Source organism: Coffea eugenioides, chromosome 10 (assembly GCF_003713205.1).
Source record: "Coffea eugenioides isolate CCC68of chromosome 10, Ceug_1.0, whole genome shotgun sequence".
NCBI classification, from domain to species: domain Eukaryota; kingdom Viridiplantae; phylum Streptophyta; class Magnoliopsida; order Gentianales; family Rubiaceae; genus Coffea; species Coffea eugenioides.
Window position 1 is genome coordinate 27,036,279 of NC_040044.1, and position 18,405 is coordinate 27,054,683.

Sequence of the window (18,405 nt, forward strand, 5' to 3'; positions counted from 1 at the left end):
TAAAAGAGATATTTCCCTTAAAAAAAAATATATAAACATATGATATGCATATTGTAATTTGAGCCATTTGAATATATTATATAGTTGAATAAGTTACATGACTAATCAAGGTACATACAAATTAGAACAAATGAAATTTTGAGACAATGTGTGAGACAATAAAATTACGGACTCACAGCAACCAAATGAACTAAAATAAAAAGACTAAAACACCCATGGAATTTCAGGCTAACTACCATGCAGCCAAGGAACCAACCATCAGAAATTCATAAAACAAAACCGAGAGCTTGAGGGATTGAAACTGAATAGAGGTCAGCCAACCATCTACTAGACTAAACGGTGGAAAGGAAATGAGTAGAATTTGGCTGCTAGCTTGGGGCGGTGAGTAACTCTTATTTGGACAGCTGCCTGGAATGAACCTGCTACCAAAATTGCTGAGTAAGCAGTGACCGAATGAGGGAAACTTTGGAGTGATCAACCACTGAATGAAAAAACTTTGAGTGGTCAGCCGAGTGAAGAAGTACACTCAATTCTCTTCCTGCCAACCAAGCACTAGGAACAAAACTGAGAGAGAGATTCGGTCAAAACACAATCGAGTGAGAGGAAAAGAAAACATTTCTGGCTTCACCTTGCTACCAGCCTGCAACCGAGAGATTGAGGGAGAGAGAGATAAACATTGGCTCGCTTCATTTCTCCAGCTTGTAACCTCAACACCACGAGCCAAATGTGAGGAACTGGAGAGATAGCTGGTGCAAGAGTTGAAGAGCCGAAGCAAAGAGAGAGTTAGAGCAGTTTACCATTAACAAACTTTAAGGAGGAAAAGGTAACACTTTCCATAACAACTCATTGTTTAGATAGTATAATTGGTTTAATATGAGCTATAAGTGGAGCTTAGTTAGAAATTTAGCTTCTGGTTCAAGAAAGTGTTGTGCAGAAACTGTGAAATTGCAGAAACTGAGCTTCGACTGAAGAAATGAAGCATTTTGGTTAATTATCAGGAGTAATAACTCTAGAATTTCCTGTGATAGTCTGTAAAGTGTGCATGGCATCTTGATTACTTAGTGTGCATGGCATCTTGATTATTTCACGCCTGAGAAGATAAACTCGAAATGGAGAGAACTGAACTCGAAGGAAATCTGATGCCTGCTGCTATGCATCAGATTTTGCAGCTAAGTACGAGCATGAGATTTAGTCTAGCCCTTCTTATAAATTCTGGTCATAAACTGTCATACTTTATGTAGGATAATTTGTAGTTGAGTCATTACTCTTTATACATTTAGCTGGAACATAAAACTGAAGAGAAACTAAAGGGAAAATTCAGCTGCTAAGTCACTACCTACTGGAATTTGTTGGCTTCGTCTGAGTAAAACTGATAGGAAGTTTTGGATATTCCCTGCAACCCTTAGCTTCTAAACCTGTGTAACAAGCTGTAGCACGTTATACAGACCTTAAACTTCATCAAGCAAGACTGAAACAAGTAGGAACTAGAGTGAACATAGCAGGACAAATGAACTCACCTGACTGCAGGTAGTTGGCCGAGAGTGAGGAAGATTTAGATCAGTCTTCCTTTGAGTTGATTGTAAATTTTCCACGTTCTGTACAAGGTTACTTTGTAGCTTAATAAATGTAATTAACCTGGCTAGTTGGAAAGGAAAGATTTAAGGGAAACATGCTGAACATTGGACTGATACATTGCTTGAAAGCCTAGTTAATGGTTGTGATCATAAATGACAGATTTTGGATATGATGTGGTCGATCAACATGCTGAAATTTTGAGTTAATCACCTTGAATGGAAGGTATATTGGGTAACTACAGTTTAAACAATTAAAAGGTGGAGTTTATTATAGGTTTAGGAACGCTTGAGCTGGAACCTTGTTCTAGGATAGGATGAAGGGAGAAATGAAACTTTTATGCAATCTTGAAATTTTAGCTAATTGGTTGTAAAACTACGCTTATGAGCATTTAAGAAATTTAAAACTAGAAATGTGAGGACCCAAAAATTTTCACATTTTCTCAGCATTATTTTATTTCTTTGACTATATTTTATACTTTCCTTGGAAATATTGAATTTTCTATGCATTTTTACAAGTAAGTACAGTTTTAAAATCATCTTCCTAGTATGAGTTAGTGTACGTTGAGTTTGAAGTGTATTATGGACGTGGGACCTGCTAGTGCGGTAAATGCGATATATTTTTGACAACTTGTTGGAGTTTGGTTAAGTGATATTATTTTACAAGGTGTTAAGAGATAATTCGAAGTTACCTATATGGATTAGTATTAGAGAGACAAAGAGATAAGCTTAAGCAAGCAAGGTGCCAAGTGTCACAAACCCATTGGATGTTGGATTTGACCAAGACCTTCTTAACTTTCCTAAAATCAATTTTGACTCAATTTTCTCTCATTTTTCTTGTGTCTTGGCCGAACCTCTTGAGGAGGAAAACAAGAGAGAGCTCTTCAATTTCTAACTTCCAAATGTGCTTAAATCTTGAATTTCAACCAACCAAATCACAAACCACACCATACAAGTGATCATTAGGGAAGGTTAAAGGTGTTGGTGGAGTTGTTTTGGAGGAGGAAAGATTAAGCTCCTACCTTTCTTGTGATTTTAAGATATTTTACCAAGAACATCCTCTTTACTTCAATTAATTGCTTATTAGTGGTTTTTAGTTGTTTTAGATGTTGTTTTGTGGAAGATTAGCACTTGAATGCATGAATTCCAGTTTAGGGTTTCATTTTTTCCCAATTCTGCCCGGTACTGTTACACCTCGTTATAGGCTGATTTGGCCTTAGCACAAAACATGAAAGTTTTAGAGAATGATTTTTTATGGTAGCCTGCAAAATTTCAGCTCAATCGGAGTAATGTACCCTATGAAAAGACCGAAATATCCCTGCTGCCCTGTTTCTATCCGAACATGCTAATCATCTTTTGTAATTGGTTGTTTTGACCAGGAATACTACTGATTTGGTTGTCAATGTCTCTTTAAGACTTATAGCCTTGTATCTTAGCTTTCAAATGGCTTTGGAATCACTTGAATTGGAGTTGTATGTGCTGAGATATGATTGAATGAATCAGGACTGCTAGTTGAACTGCGAACTGGAAAATCTGGGGTTGTTTTAGTAAATTTGACCTAGATACATTGCAAACTGGACTGGATGGCCTCCTTCAACATTGTAGCCCTTTCTCTTAGCTTCGAAATGGTGTAAATTACACCTCAATCCGACTAGTGTCGCTTCAGTTGTGTTAGTTCCGCTAAGCAACAGCAAATCTGCCTTTTGTTTTCCAACCTAAACGTCATTTCCGCACATGTCCTAGCTTGATTTGGTAATCATATGACATTGAGCCTATTGAGTGGCTATTTATGTTGTGTGTAATGTTGGGATTGATTGAGGAAAATAATGAAGCCATAAATGGCTGGGAAATAGGTAAATACAAAGGGCGTGCTGCCCAAATTTTCGCTCGAGGGCTAAGTTTCTACTTGAACTTGTATATTTTCGTTTGGCACATACTATGACCGTTTTTCCATCTTAAAACATGATCCTTCTTCAATTGGAAACTCCAAATGTTTACTTATGATTTTGAACCACATAAACAATCTCGAAAACAATATTTCTTAGTCTATATAGTTGGATTCCGACATGTCTTTGGTTCAAGTGTTTTCCGTTGGAAATTTTATACCCCTTTTTGTTTGGTTTTGCGTTTAGTTTATGAAACCCTAGCTATTTCCGTCCACCGGTCCAAATGCCTCGTTTCACTTTAAAGTCATTTCTATACATTTTATTCATCAATTGTTGGGTTTCTTCGATTTCACCTAATTGTTTGTGCTAGATAGACTGTAATATTCTTTCTCATTTATTCTTAGGTTTTCTCGGTGATTGAGGTAATATCCGGAAGGATATTTGCCAATTGTTTTGCGTAAATAGGTGAGTGTTTCTTGTTTGCTATATTTTTCTTGACTTCATGACTTGTGTTCTTGTTTGATAATGTGTTAAGTGCTTTTAAGGATTTCCAAAATGAGTTTTCTAGGTGAGCGTGTACTTTACCGCGCTCGACCTAAATGAAACGTGAAATTTTCAATGATTTAATGATTGCTACATTAGTTGCGCATGATGTAAGCCTTTTGGCTGAACTGGGCCCTGCCATTCGTTACCGATCGACTCGAGCCAGAAGCGGATTCGGTCGGGCGATATGGTGACCCTGGGTGAATTTAGTATACTCGAGTATTACCTTGTAGTCTGGTGGAGCCTGGCTAATTTCCAGGAGGGGGTGAACGAAACGAAAGAACGAACGAGGGTTTTATTTACCAAAAATGCATTTTATTTAATTGATCGGAGGAATAAGGGGAAAGACAGGAGAACGAACGAACGAATGAATATATGGCTCCCTGTGAGCCCGTATCCTTTTAATGAATGTGTTTATCGCTTTATTTTGTATTTGTATCTTGAATTATTGGTTATATGTAATGAATGCATTGAACTTCTTGTTGCCTATGTGTTCGGAACCTCACTGAGCTTTTAACTCATTCCTTTAGTTTTGTTTTCCTTAACAGGGGACGGCGAGCAAGGACGAGAGCTCGGTAGAGTCTAGCCTAGACTGGTTTCTTTGGTTTTGTAATGGTTGTCGCCCTAGTGCTCGGCACGGGTTGGATGTATGGTGAATTGAGAACCTTTGTATATTCGATGTTTGTACTCTAATGTACATAAGTTTTGCGTTAAGTTTTGGATTGTCGTTATATTTATTCCTGTGTTTTATTTCAATTTTAATTGAGGACTGAAGTGAACGACTGAGTCCCGGCGAGAGTTGGGCAGGCGGTCCGCCGAACCCTCTGGTTCGCCTTAGGGGGAAGTGGGGCTGTCACAAGAAAACTAATGAGTTAATACAAAACTTAAATCATAGGCAGCTTAGAATTGGTTTGGATTAAAAAGGGAAGGATGAAAAGTTTATTTACTTTAACCTTAGGATATAAAGTAGAAAATGGTTCAATCCTAATTTAAATATTTATAAATTATAATCTTGAAAAATATGTATATTTCTTGGTTAAAATGATAAAGTCAATAAGTTTAATATAAATGTAAGATAAATATTGGATATATTATATTTTGTATCTTAAAGTCAAACTTGATTTTAATAGTTCAAATAATAGGATAATAAATAATAAGTGAACCTTTACAAATTGTCTACGTACTTTAGAATTATAAACTTGTGTCAGGGAGTAGCAGTGAGCCAAGAAACAAACCCGAGGTTCAAGAGTGATTTATTTGGAAGCTTGGTGAGTGTTTCCGACTTTATGTGTTTAACTGTTTATGTTTACTTAAGTGAAATTATGTGATAAATGGGCTTATTATGGAATGTTGCTATTGATTCATTGTAAAGTGTATCTCAATTGTCCCACGCCTTCTAAGTCGGGGGTGTACTTTATCGCACTCGGCTTAGTTGAGCTTGAAGGTTGATAATTGACTAAGTGTTATTGTAAGTGTGCATGACTGTAAATCGTGTATATACTTTACCACACCGGCTAAACTGGGCCCCAAAACCCTTTGTTCAACGGACTATTCGAGCCAGCAAAAGGGGTTGGTCAGATAGGATGGTAGCTTTGGGTAAGTGTATTGGTATGCTTGAGTATTATCACGGAGTAGTAGATTACTGATATTGATATGGCCATCTAAGTGAGGGAAGTGTTTATTGTTTTGGAGGTTATAAGGAGGAGTTTGGTGGAGTGTGTAGTGCATTGAAGTGGCTCTAATGTGAGCACCGTATCCTTTTAAAAGTGATTGTTCAGTGAAGTGTTTCCGTAATTGTTTAATTTTGCTACTTGTTTAAGTGTTTAATTGATTGTTACTTGTGTCGAACATCACTGAGCTTTAGCTCAACCTTTTAGCTTTGTTTTCCTTACAAGAGTTGGAGATTGAAGAGTGATTGGATTGAATTAGAAAGTTATTTTAGGAAGATCCATTACTGTGCGTATATATTGTAGTCATGGTTTCTTTGTATTTTGAGATGGTTGAATCTTTTGTTTTGAGTTTGGTGTGATATTAAGAATGGATGTTTAGAACATATATTTTGTTTCTTTTATTGGACAAATTTATGTTTCAAGCTGATTGGAGTTGTACTTAAGAGTGAATGTTCAGTTGTTCAATGGTAATGTTATCTCTGAAGTTAATGTAAGTGAGTGAGCCCTGGCGAGAGCCAGGCAGGCGATCCGCTAACTTTTAGGCTACACCCTAGAAGAAAGTGGGATCGTCACATCCAATCCATCAACTATTTTAGTTTCCACCCACCATGACTTGCTATCAGTAGGTTCTAACAACCTTTCTTTGCATGATGGGCCCTCTATGCTAGAGTTAATACCCCTTTCACAAGAGTTCAGAGTTATTATGGACAAAGAACAAGGAGTATTGAAGATTATATTTGTTAGCTGAAGTAATGAACTGGATCAGATCCTCTTGGAGTAATGCCTCAATTATTAAAGCATTTGGTAGGAGTTTTGAATTCAAATTCATGGACCAAAAAGTTAAAGAACTATGGAAGTCTCAAGGAAATTTGGAGTTGATGGATTTAGGTGATGACTACTTCATTGGAAAATTCGAAGATTAGATTGATTTCAATAAGGTGATTTTGAAAGGTAGGTCCATGGTTTATCAATAACCATTTTCTTACTATTAGAAGCTGCCAACCTAACTTCCTCCTTGAGAAGGACAATATATTCTTGGTTGCAGTTTAGGTGATGCAATATCTAGCTACCAAAGAAGCCAAGAAAGTCATTGAGCCAAGTTTGTGGCCAAAGAGTCATTTTCATTAGTTAATGTCCTATTTTTTAGTTCAAGTTTCTTTGTGTCATTTGTTTAAATTAATTCCAGTAACTTTAGTTTATCAAGTTGAGTCGTTAGTTAAGGGAATAAATGGCTAAAAGGTCATGTTGACCATAGTAAGCCATATTAGAGTTAGTAAGCCAAAATTGAGTTAATTCTTAGTAGTTAATGTTTAGTTAAGTGAGTTCTAATTTGATTAGGAGTTGGTCATATAAAAGGCTATAAATAAGCCTTGGTTTAACTTTTTTTAAAGGGAAGTTGAATAAGAAATTGAGGAAAATTTTCAGATTTCGTTTCTTGTGTGAAACATTCTCTAGGGCTTGTGAAAGCCATTATTAAGCATCGTAGAGTTGATTCTAGGTAATCACCGACTTATCAATCAAGCAACACAATTGATTGTGATGTCGTTCTACTTTTTGAATCGTTCTTGTGCTATTCAAGTTTGGTGTCGAATCTTCCAAATCCAAACTTTGATACCTTTTCGAGGGTTCATGGGCTTGTAGGGTGATTCTAGTCTCGTCAAGGGTCTAGAAATCATATCATTAGGTCAGCCTTCTAGGTTTATCGATGGAATATTATAACACGGTAGTTCTCAAGAAAATAGGGGAAACGCTAGGCTCCTTGCTCAAAATTGATGCAAAAACCTTATCTACTTCTTGAGGCCATTTTGTCTGCCTTTGTATTCAAAATGATTTGAATCAGCCATTAGTCCATTCATTGCAAAATTGATTAATTATTTTAATCATTACAATATGAAGGTCTTAACTTTTGCTTCAAGTGCGGATGAGTAGGAAGAGTTGAAGATGTTTGTCTTCACTGTAAGCCGATGAGGCCAGTCAAAGACCAACAAAAGAAGGAGTTGCATCTTTACAAGCCTAATAAGGAAGAAAATAACTGATATGAACCTCGTCGATGTAACGAAACTCGTGAACAACAAGTCCCAGATCTTTAGTGATAGACACAAATTTGATAGCGGAATTCCTATATGGACCCTTCTAATCCTCATAGTTGTGAACCGTTGATATGTTCTCAACCCACAACCAAATAAATTAGCGAACCCTGGAAAGGTAGTTGGCGCCACAATCAAGGGTGTTTCTTGATGGATAAGCCATATAGAACCCTCAAGAGATTTCTAAAGTGTTCAAAGGTGCTCACAAGAGCTATGAGAGCTTAATGCACTCGAGTTTTGTTGCTGAAAAATATTTCATATGTCTTGTTGAAAAGAAACAAGGGTTTTATATAAGGTGGCGTTTGGTGAAAGGGTTTCGGAATGGGGAATTGGAATAAACCCCATGATTCATGTTTGGTTCACTACTATCGGAATTGAAATTTTGGAATGATGTCTAAAAATTTAGCATTCCACCATTCCTTAGTAAGTTGGTGGGTTTTGTCCAAAACCCAAGTGTGATTCCAAAATCTTATAATTACATGATATTTAGTATAATTAATATTTATATATATTATATAGATTACATATTTATATTATAATATATACATATATTATAATATTTATTATAATTATATATTTTATTATAACATTAGGATATTATATAAATATATATTATAATTATTTAGTTAAATATAATTATATTTATATAATATATATTATAAATTTATTAATATTATGTAATAATATATATGTATATTTATAAATGTATATTATATGTATATAATATTAATAAATTAATAAATTATATTTATATTTATTATTTTAAATATAATAATAACTATATTTAATATGTAAAATACATTATATTTACATAAAATATTAGTATAATTAATATTTATATATTATTTAATTATAATTATATATTTATATTATAACATTTGTATAATTATAATTAATTATGTATATGATATTTAACTTAATTAGTTACAAACATATAATAATGATATTATTATATTAAGTAGCTTAATGTGTAGGACATCTCTAACTCTTGGAACTAAAGTGCGGAGGAGGTCGCTTTCTGTGAGGACCCAAAAATTTTCTTATTTATCGAATATTACAAGTTTACTTAAGTATTTATTTACTCATTTTCTCCGAATTATTTATTTCAACCATTTAAAATTCATTTGTATGGAACAACGCCTCTTTTATATTTTTAAAACGTTTTGTTGGAAAATTCACTTTTCGAAAATTCGTTTAGTCCGGAACAACGAGTGCACGTCTTTCGAGACTATACTTGAATCGGGAGTGTATTAATATTGGAGAGTTAAGAATGATCAATGGTAGATTAAGAAAGGTTAATTGAGCAATTAATACTCTCGACTCATGTGAGGACTCACAAATTTTCTTATTTTAAACTCCTATTACTAGCTCATTTAATTATTTATTTGGCCAATTGCCCCGAATATTATTTTCTAACCTCTCTAGACCTAATTACATGGATCTATAGCTTAATTATATTTTTAAAGTGACTTGTTTCAAAATTTAATTTTTGAAAACTCGTTAAGTGTGAATAGCGAATGCGCGTTTGGAAATAAAAATCGATTCGAGGATACAATAAGGTTGAAAAATTGGAGACTTGTACTATAGCCTTAAAATAGGTATTTTTATATTTAAGTGTTCAAATGTTAGTTAGTTATACTATCGTTATAAGAATTTCTTGGAAGTTTCACTTTATCGCGCTTAAATCGGAAGTACGCGTTTTTACGCGTGCGATTTTTTGAGGAACTTTAGACCTTCATTTTTTGACCATTAAGAGTGAATAATAATAGTATGAATATAAGTGCATTAGAGGTTTAGTGCACAAGTGATACAAACCTGAGAGGAATCGAGCTCAAAACGCGCGCTTGCGCGCGCGGGGAGGGAGTTGACTTTTGCTTAATTTTGGGCCACACATTAAGGAAGCCTCACTTTTGATCAAATACTCTCTCTCTCCTCACTAAGACAGCCGGCCATCAAGCTTGAAAAACAACTCAAGAGTTCTTCAAATTCCTTCATCAAATCTTCATCAAACTTCCTCCAATTCACCTCAAATTTCACCTACACTTAGTTAATCACTTGGAGAGTGCATCAAATTAGGAAAAGGGGCTGCTTTCCACGGTTTTTCTTGAGCATCTTTGGACCGAAATTTCTGCTTAGTTCATCTAAACAAGTAAGCAACGATCAAGCCTTCAAATCTTGGTTTATGGAAGTTCTATTACACTTATAAGTTCATTTAATCATGTGGGTAGCTTGTTTATGTTGGAAAAATTGTTGTGTGGGCTCTATAAACTCCCACTTGGATTGGATGGACTGATTTGATGAATGATGATGCTATGAATGTTGGTTTAGTGCTTAAATTAGTGGAATAATGTTGGGTTGTTGGTAGAAATTCAAGGAAGGTGCAATGAACAAAAGTGACCATTTTACCCTTGCCATGTTCGTGCACTTTGGTGCTAAATTTTGAGGTTCTAATGACTTGTTTGTGATGTATACATGTTATATGAATGGTGTAGAATGTTTCATTGAAAAATAACATGATTTGGTTGGTCAATTGTTGTGATTTCAAAGGTTTAGCAAAACTGGAAAATTTTCCCGGATTGCCTAGGCAGTCCTTTTCTTTCAGCCATAACCTTTTACTCCGATATCGAAATCGAGTACCGTTTATGGCATTGGAAATTAGACATTCCCAGCTTTCCAATGGTATAAAATGCACATCCTGATTCCACGTGAATAATCTGTACCAACTATTTGAACTTGGCTGCCCTGTTTCGTTAGGTCCCTGGAAGGCAGAACATGAACTACAACTTGAGGCTCAAATGTAGACTAGTTGTGGACAGATTTTGAAAATGGTTTCTTCTGAGAAATTGTAGATTTATGAATATGTTTTCCAACACCACCAAACACGTCCAATTCTGAGTTGAATTGAGTGATTTGTGGCTGTATTTCGAAACTGACTTCTTGAAGGAAAACCCTCCTTTTGGGCAGAATTGTTACTAAACTCGATTGAGACTTTTTAATTCGAGATTCTTAGTGTTAATCACCTATCAAACCTATCTTGGAATGTTTATTAGACCTTGTCTACACCAATGAACCATGTTTGAGGAAATTTCCTTGCCCAAATGCTTGAAAACGGAAAAACGGAAGTCCAAGGCAGATTTGCCTTGGAACTTCTTGGGATTTTAGTGGTTTCGTTAACTGATTTTTCGTACATATTTTTCTATGAATTTTGGCAGAGGAGTAGCCCTTATATGGTAGTGTATTCATACCAAATTTGGTGCCGTTCCGAGTCCGTTTAGACACCTAACCAAAGTCCCAAAATTTGAAGTTTAAATCTGAAATTTTGTTTAACAGTTTCGGTTTTTCACCAATTTTGAGCTATCATATCTTGGTGCTCAACACTCTGACTCTTGTTCTGTTTGTTTTGACTTAAACTTGGATTTCAACCCTAATAGAGTTCCAAATTTTAGAGGTTAGTTCAAATCAAGTGAATTTTACCGAATTTTCAAAGTTGGCCAAAACCGACCTAAACCTGTCTCAAGTGCCCCGAAACAGCAACTTTGAGCTAAATTTTGAATACTTTCCGTTTTCGGAATCATGAAAAAATGTATTCTAGGAACTTTTAGTACTTTTGAAGTAGTTTCCAACGGTACCAAATTTTCTAATTTTTGACTAGTAGAGAGTAAGATACGATTTTGCAAAGTGAGTGTGACAAATCTGAAAATTCATAACTTAAAGGGGTAGTGTTCGAAATTAAAGACATGATGGATAAGTCGATGGTTGGGTGTGTTACCTTGGTTGAACAAGTGGAGAATGACAAGATATTCGATAAGGGACATGAGATCTAAAACTCCTAGTGCTGAAAATGAAAATGATCCTACGGAGGTAATTAAGACTTTTGACTCTGCCAATCACTAAGCTAGTGATTTAAACTATTTTAATAGTTTTTGCCAAAGATAGATGGGCCGGCGCTCGCTTAAAGGCCATTGCATTTTGTATCTTGTTTCACTATGTTTCCTACCTTTTGAGGCAATTAAACGTTACACATGACATGCTTGACTTTACTGCTTTATGATTTCAAATCCATGATTGGGTTGTACACATTTGCGATTATTTCGGTGCCTTCCCTTTTATTCTTGTATTTGTTTGGCGTGATAAAGGTATCACTTTTCAAACTCCGTTTATGTGCACTCACTTTATGTCATGCCTTTAAACATGTTAAATTTATAGGTGACCAAAGGAGTGAAAAAGAATCGAGGGCGAGGGGTAAATCAACTCCAAGCTCAAGGGGGCGATTATAGAGCGACTGCTGGACTGAACCAAAACCCTAGAAATGAAGAAAAATAATCGCGTAGTTATTGCTATTAACCAGACGATTGATGCCCTAGCACGATTAGTGGAACACTAAAGCTCTAAACCAATCAACCAACCTGGGGACCCAGCGAGATGTGAAAATGGAATGATTCCTGAAGTTTACCTATCTAGGCTTCACGGAGAACTTCGAAATAGTAAGATTGATTTGAAAGGATATAATAAGGCACTAGTGAGAGCAAGATGTTATGATTTCTTCTCAAATAACTTTGTAGATAAGTATTGGAAAGTGAACTAAGACATGGAACCTCCATATTAAGGAATAAGACCCCGTATCTTGTTGTATTTGTAAATGATGATAGTAATCTCGTGGAAACCTAAGAACTTGCCGTATTAAGCATAAAATAGTTAAGATTTATATGCCGGGGTAACCTATAAGTGAAAGAATGCAAGAGTAATACGACTCGAGCTTCCATTATGAATAGCTATTCATTTTGATCCTTTGATTTGCCTGACAGGTTATTATTTGACTTAAGTCAATTGGTAAGATGACAACTTTGGAAGAAATGTGTAAAGAGATGAACATTCTTTGAAACGAGGTAGAGTTTCAAAAGAAATTGGCTGACTACTGGGAAGGACGATGGAAACAGGAATATGCAGAAAAAACTAAGTTGCTACGTAAGAATGTAGAACTGGAGAAGGAATACAAGGAAAATCCTCAAACTGGTCAAGCCATCACTTCTCACGCAAATTGTGGATATTGTGGCAAGATTAACCATACCGAGAACAAGTGCTGGATAAAGCAAGGAAAGTGTCTGAGGTGCGGTAGTATCGAGCATAAGATTTCGAATTGCCCCAGTGCATCTAAAAAGAGGAAATATTCAGCGGCCCGCTAGATTCGCCACGAAATAATCGAGTGTCAGATAGGGGTCTAAGTGCTGGAAGTTTTTGAGTGGGGGTAGATAACTCCACTCGAGGGATAGAGGTTGTAACTTTACCCTAGACTAGACTGGCACTTTTGGAGATTTAATCTTTTGTATAAGGGAAAGTCTTTTGTTATTTTGTATCTTGGTAACTCGGCATGTTTTGCTATAATCTTGTTGTTTCCCTTCCCCTTTTGAAATGGTTTGATAAACCTATCCCAACTTGATGTACCTATTATGATCCTTATGACATATGAAACTTTACTCCGCTTTTGATTGGTTTTATGACTTACATGTATGTTCAAATCTTGCCCCACACTTTTAGATTTATAATAAGACACGAACGGTGTTAGACGTAGTCGAGATTGTGCTTGAGAATATAGACCACCCTGAGGTCTTGGAGGTGACTAGGGATCGTGACCAAATCGAGAATTTGGTGTTGAAGTTGGGATCCAATGTTTGATCGCCAATTTGAAATATTAAAAGTTGTGAGATTTGGGTTAGTGAAAGGAAATATTTGATGGATTGAATGAGCCTAACGATTAAGGACCGGATATCATATTTGGAATAGACGCTTGAGGCTATATAAATATAGATTATCGAGACTTGAATGATGTGACTATTAGGAACAAATACTCTGTAGCCTCACGTAAACGAGAATTATAATCAAGGGTCAGGAGCAGCGAATAAGGGATTTTAAAGTAGAGTTACTACCAACCGAGAATCCTAGGAACTGATGTGCTTAAGACCACTTCCAATTCCAGATGGGGATGCTTAAATTTTCAGTTATGCCTTTTGGGTTGACTAATGCACTAGCAGCAATTATTGCCTTAATGCATCAAGGTTTTAAATCGTAATTGGATTAATCTGTGATGGCATTTATTGATGATATATCGGTAAACTCTAAGGTTTAGAAAAAAATCATGGAAAAACACCTGATGATAGTTTTACAAACCTCGAGAGAGAGCCAACTTTCGTTAAGTTCAATAAATGTGAGTTCAATTTGAAGGAAATAGCCTTTCTAGGTTATACAATATCTAAGGAAGGAATTGTTATTGACTCAGCTACAGTGGACATTATTTAAGAGGAAACGACTAGAAAATCCTACTGAAATTTGGAGTTCTTGGAGGTAGTCGAACCTTTCCTTTGATTTGATCAAAGAATTTTTCAAGAGTGCAAGACTTGGCAAGTTATTTGGGATTTTAAATGTGAGAAAGAATTTTAAAAGTGAAAGGTGTTTAACCGATGCACTTGTGTTAGTCTTACCGAGCGGAGGAGGTAACTTTGTGATTTATCCAGATGCTTTAAAGGGTGGATTAGAATCTATACTAACGATACAGGATGAGGCGATTGTGTATGTCTCTAGAAAGTTAATATATCATGAAAAAAAGTAGTCAACTCATGATTTGGAATTAGTAGCGATAATAGTAGCATTAAGAGTGAAGGCGTTACCTATGTGAGGTAGACATAAGGCCGATTATGTTGCCCTATGACCTAGAAATTAAAATATCTAATGAGGAAAATCAAGATTTGATTGCTAGTTGAATGAATAGAAATTGTGCAGCATGGGTTGGAAAAACGTAAGTTAGTGATTGATATGGTAGACTTAACCATTATGAGAATGATATTGTCCTAGGTGTGAATTGCGAGGACGAAATTCCTTTTAAGAAGGGGAGGATTTGAGGACCCGAAAATTTTCTTATTTATTGAATATTACAAGTTTACTTAAATATTTATTTACTCATTTTCTCCGAATTATTTATTTCGACCATTTAAAATCCATTTATATGGAACAACGCCTCTTTTATATTTTTAAAGCGTTTTGTTGGAAAATTCACTTTTCGAAAATTCGTTTAGTCCGGAACAACGAGTGCACGTCTTTCAAGGCTATACTGGAATCGGGAGTGTATTAATATTGGAGAGTTAAGAATGATCTATGGTAGATTAAGAAAGGTTAATTGAGCAATTAATACTTGACTCATGTGAGGACTCACAAATTTTCTTATTTTAAACTCCTATTACTAGCTCATTTAATTATTTATTTGGTCAATTGCCCCGAATATTATTTTCTAAACTCTCTAGACCTAATTACATGGATCTATAGCTTAATTATATTTTTAAAGTGACTTGTTTCAAAATTTAATTTTTGAAAACTCGTTAAGTGTGAATAGTGAATGCGCGTTTGGAAATAAAAATCGATTCGAGGATACAATAAGGTTGAAAAATTGGAGACTTGTACTATAGCCTTAAAATAGGTATTTTTATATTTAAGTGTTCAAATGTTGTTAGTTATACTATCGTTATAAGAATTTCTTGGAAGTTTCACTTTATCGCGCTTAAATCGGAAGTACGCGTTTTTACGCACGCGATTATTTGAGGGACTTTAGACCTTCATTTTTTGACCATTAAGAGTGAATAATAATAGTATGAATATAAGTGCATTAGAGGTTTAGTGCACAAGTGAAACAAACTTGAGACGAATCGAGCACAAAATGCGCGCTTGCGCGCGCTGGGAGGGAGTTGACGTTTGCTTAATTTTGGGCCACACATTAAGGAAGCCTAACTTTTGATCAAACACTCTCTCTCTCCTCACTAAGACAGCTGGCCATCAAGCTTGAAAAACAACTCAAGAGTTCTTCAAATTCTTTCATCAAATCTTCATCAAACTTCCTCCAATTCACCTCAAATTTCACCTACACTTAGTTAATCACTTGGAGAGTGCATCAAGTTAGGAAAAGGGGCTGCTTTCCACGGTTTTTCTTGAGCATCTTTGGACTGAAATTTCTGCTTGGTTCATCTAAACAAGTAAGCAATGATCAAGCCTTCAAATCTTGGTTTATAGAAGTTCTATTACACTTATAAGTTCATTTAATCATGTGGGTAGCTTGTTTATGTTGGAAAAATTGTTGTGTGGGCTCTATGAACTCCCACTTGGATTGGATGGACTGATTTGATGAATGATGATGCTATTAATGTTGGTTTAGTGCTTAAATTAGTGGAATAATGTTGGGTTGTTGGTAGAAATTCAAGGAAGGTGCAATGAACAAAAGTGACCATTTTACCCCTGCCATGTTCCTGCAATTTGGTGCGAAATTTTGAGGTTCTAATGACTTTTTTGTGATGTATACATGTTATATGAATGGTGTAGAAAGTTTCATTGAGAAATAACATGATTTGGTTGGTCAATTATAGTGATTTTAAAGGTTTAGCAAAACTGGAAAATTTTCCCGGATTGTCCAGGCAGTCCTTTTCTTTCAGCCATAACTTTTTACTCCGATATCGAAATCAAGTGCCGTTTGTGGCACTAGAAACTAAACATTCCCAGCTTTCCAATGGTATAAAATGCACATCCTGATTCTGCATGAAATAATCTGTACCAACTATTTGAACTTGGCTGCCCTGTTTCGTTAGTTCCCTGGAAGGCAGAACATGAACTACAACTTGAGACTCAAATGTAGACTAGTTGTGGACAGATTTTGAAAGTGGTTTCTTCTGCGAAATTGTAGATTTATGAATGTGTTTTCTAAAACCACCAACGACGTCCAATTCCGAGTTGAATTGAGTGATCTGTGTCCGTATTTCGAAACTGACTTCTTGAAGGAAAACCCTCCTTTTGGGCAGAATTGTTACTAAACTCGATTGAAACTTGTTAATTCAAGATTCTTGGTGTTAATCACCTACCAAACCTATCTTGGAATGTTTATTAGACCTTGTCTGCACCAATGAACCATGTTTGAGGAAATTTCCTTGGCCAAATGCTTGAAAATGGAAAAAAGGAAGTCCAAGGCAGATTTGCCTTGGAACTTCTTGGGATTTTAGTGGTTTCGTTAACTGATTTCTCGTACATATTTTTCTATGAATTTTGGCAGAGGATTAGCCCTTATTTGGTAATGTATTCATACCAAATTTGGTGCCGTTCAGAGTCCGTTTCGATACCTAACCAAAGTCCCAAAGTTTGAAGTTTAAATCTGAAATTTTGTTTAACAGTTTTGGTTTTTCACCAACTTTGAGCTATCATATCTTGGTGCTTAATACTCCGACTCTTGTTCCATTTGTTTTGAATTAAACTTGGATTGCAACCCTAATAGAGTTCCAAATTTTAGAGGTTAGTTCAAATCAAGTGAATTTTGCCGAATTTTCAAATTTGGCCAAAAACCGACCTAAACCTGTCTCAAGTGCCCCAAAACAGCAACTTTAAGCTAAATTTTGATTACTTTCCGTTTGGAATCATGGAAAAGTGTATTCTAGGAACTTTTAGTACTTTTGAAGTAGTTTCCAACGGTACCAAATTTTTTAATTTTTGACTTGTAGAGAGTGAGATACGATTTTGCAAAGTGAGTGTAACAAATCTGAAAATTCATAACTTAAAGGAAAGGGAGTTTTTCAAACTCTCTCTTTTCCTTTGACATCACTTGATCGTTTTACACTCGATTTCAAAGATGAAAATCAGATTTCGCTTGTGTTTTAAAACCCCACTTTTGAGCCTTGATTTACGAATAATTAAGGCTCATTTTCGTGAAATTTTCTGAGATCGCACAAGTATGCACTCTTTCTTAATAATTGGGGGTTTATAAGTGATTGTTCATTATTAATTACTCAGGCTCGCACGAGGACCTTCAAGTGGATTCCGCGGTGGACACCTGAACTTCCAGTGAAACTTCTTCTTTTGTTTACTTAGTGAGTGCCAAGTGTGTGAATTATGTGATATACGTGATAAGTGTTATAAAAAATAGAGATTTTGAAAATGCTGAGTCAAGTGTGTACTTGATCGCACTCGTTCTTATATACATGATGTATACTTGTATTTCGTGACATGAAGTGACGTGTTAAGTGAATTTGCGTGACGTGTTTAAGTGTTACTTTATGCTATGGTTGCATAAGTCGATTGGAGTGAATCTCCTCGACTCTTACATGGTCAGTGGGGGACGCCCAATCTCTCACTGGCTAACCTTAGACTCGAGCCATCATGGGTTTGGTCGGGCTCCTTAGTGAATCATGAGATTAGAAGCTTGACCTATTGAGAGGTCTTATTTGGCATACTCGAGGAGTATCGCCTCATAAATGTCGTGCGGGCCCGGTATAGGGGTATGTAAGGTGAAAGGGGATCGTGTAACTGATGTTCTACGGACTATAACCTACCCGGTTGACGGAGTGTCAACTCGTGGAGGTTCATGATTGTGCAAGTGGAAAATAGCTCCTGAGAGCTTCTGTATCCTTCAATTGTTTCTGTTTACTTTTCTCGTCTACAGTGTCATTCATTGAAATATTATTGCTCTATTTGTTAAATTGGGATTGTTATCTGAACAACGTGCTTGCATGTGTGTCCTTGGCCTCACAAGCATTTTGCTCACCCTGTAAATTTGTTTTCCTTAACAGGATTGGGCATGGAATGAGACTTGGAGGAATCCTTTTGATGTACTTTTGGCTTAGGGTTTCTA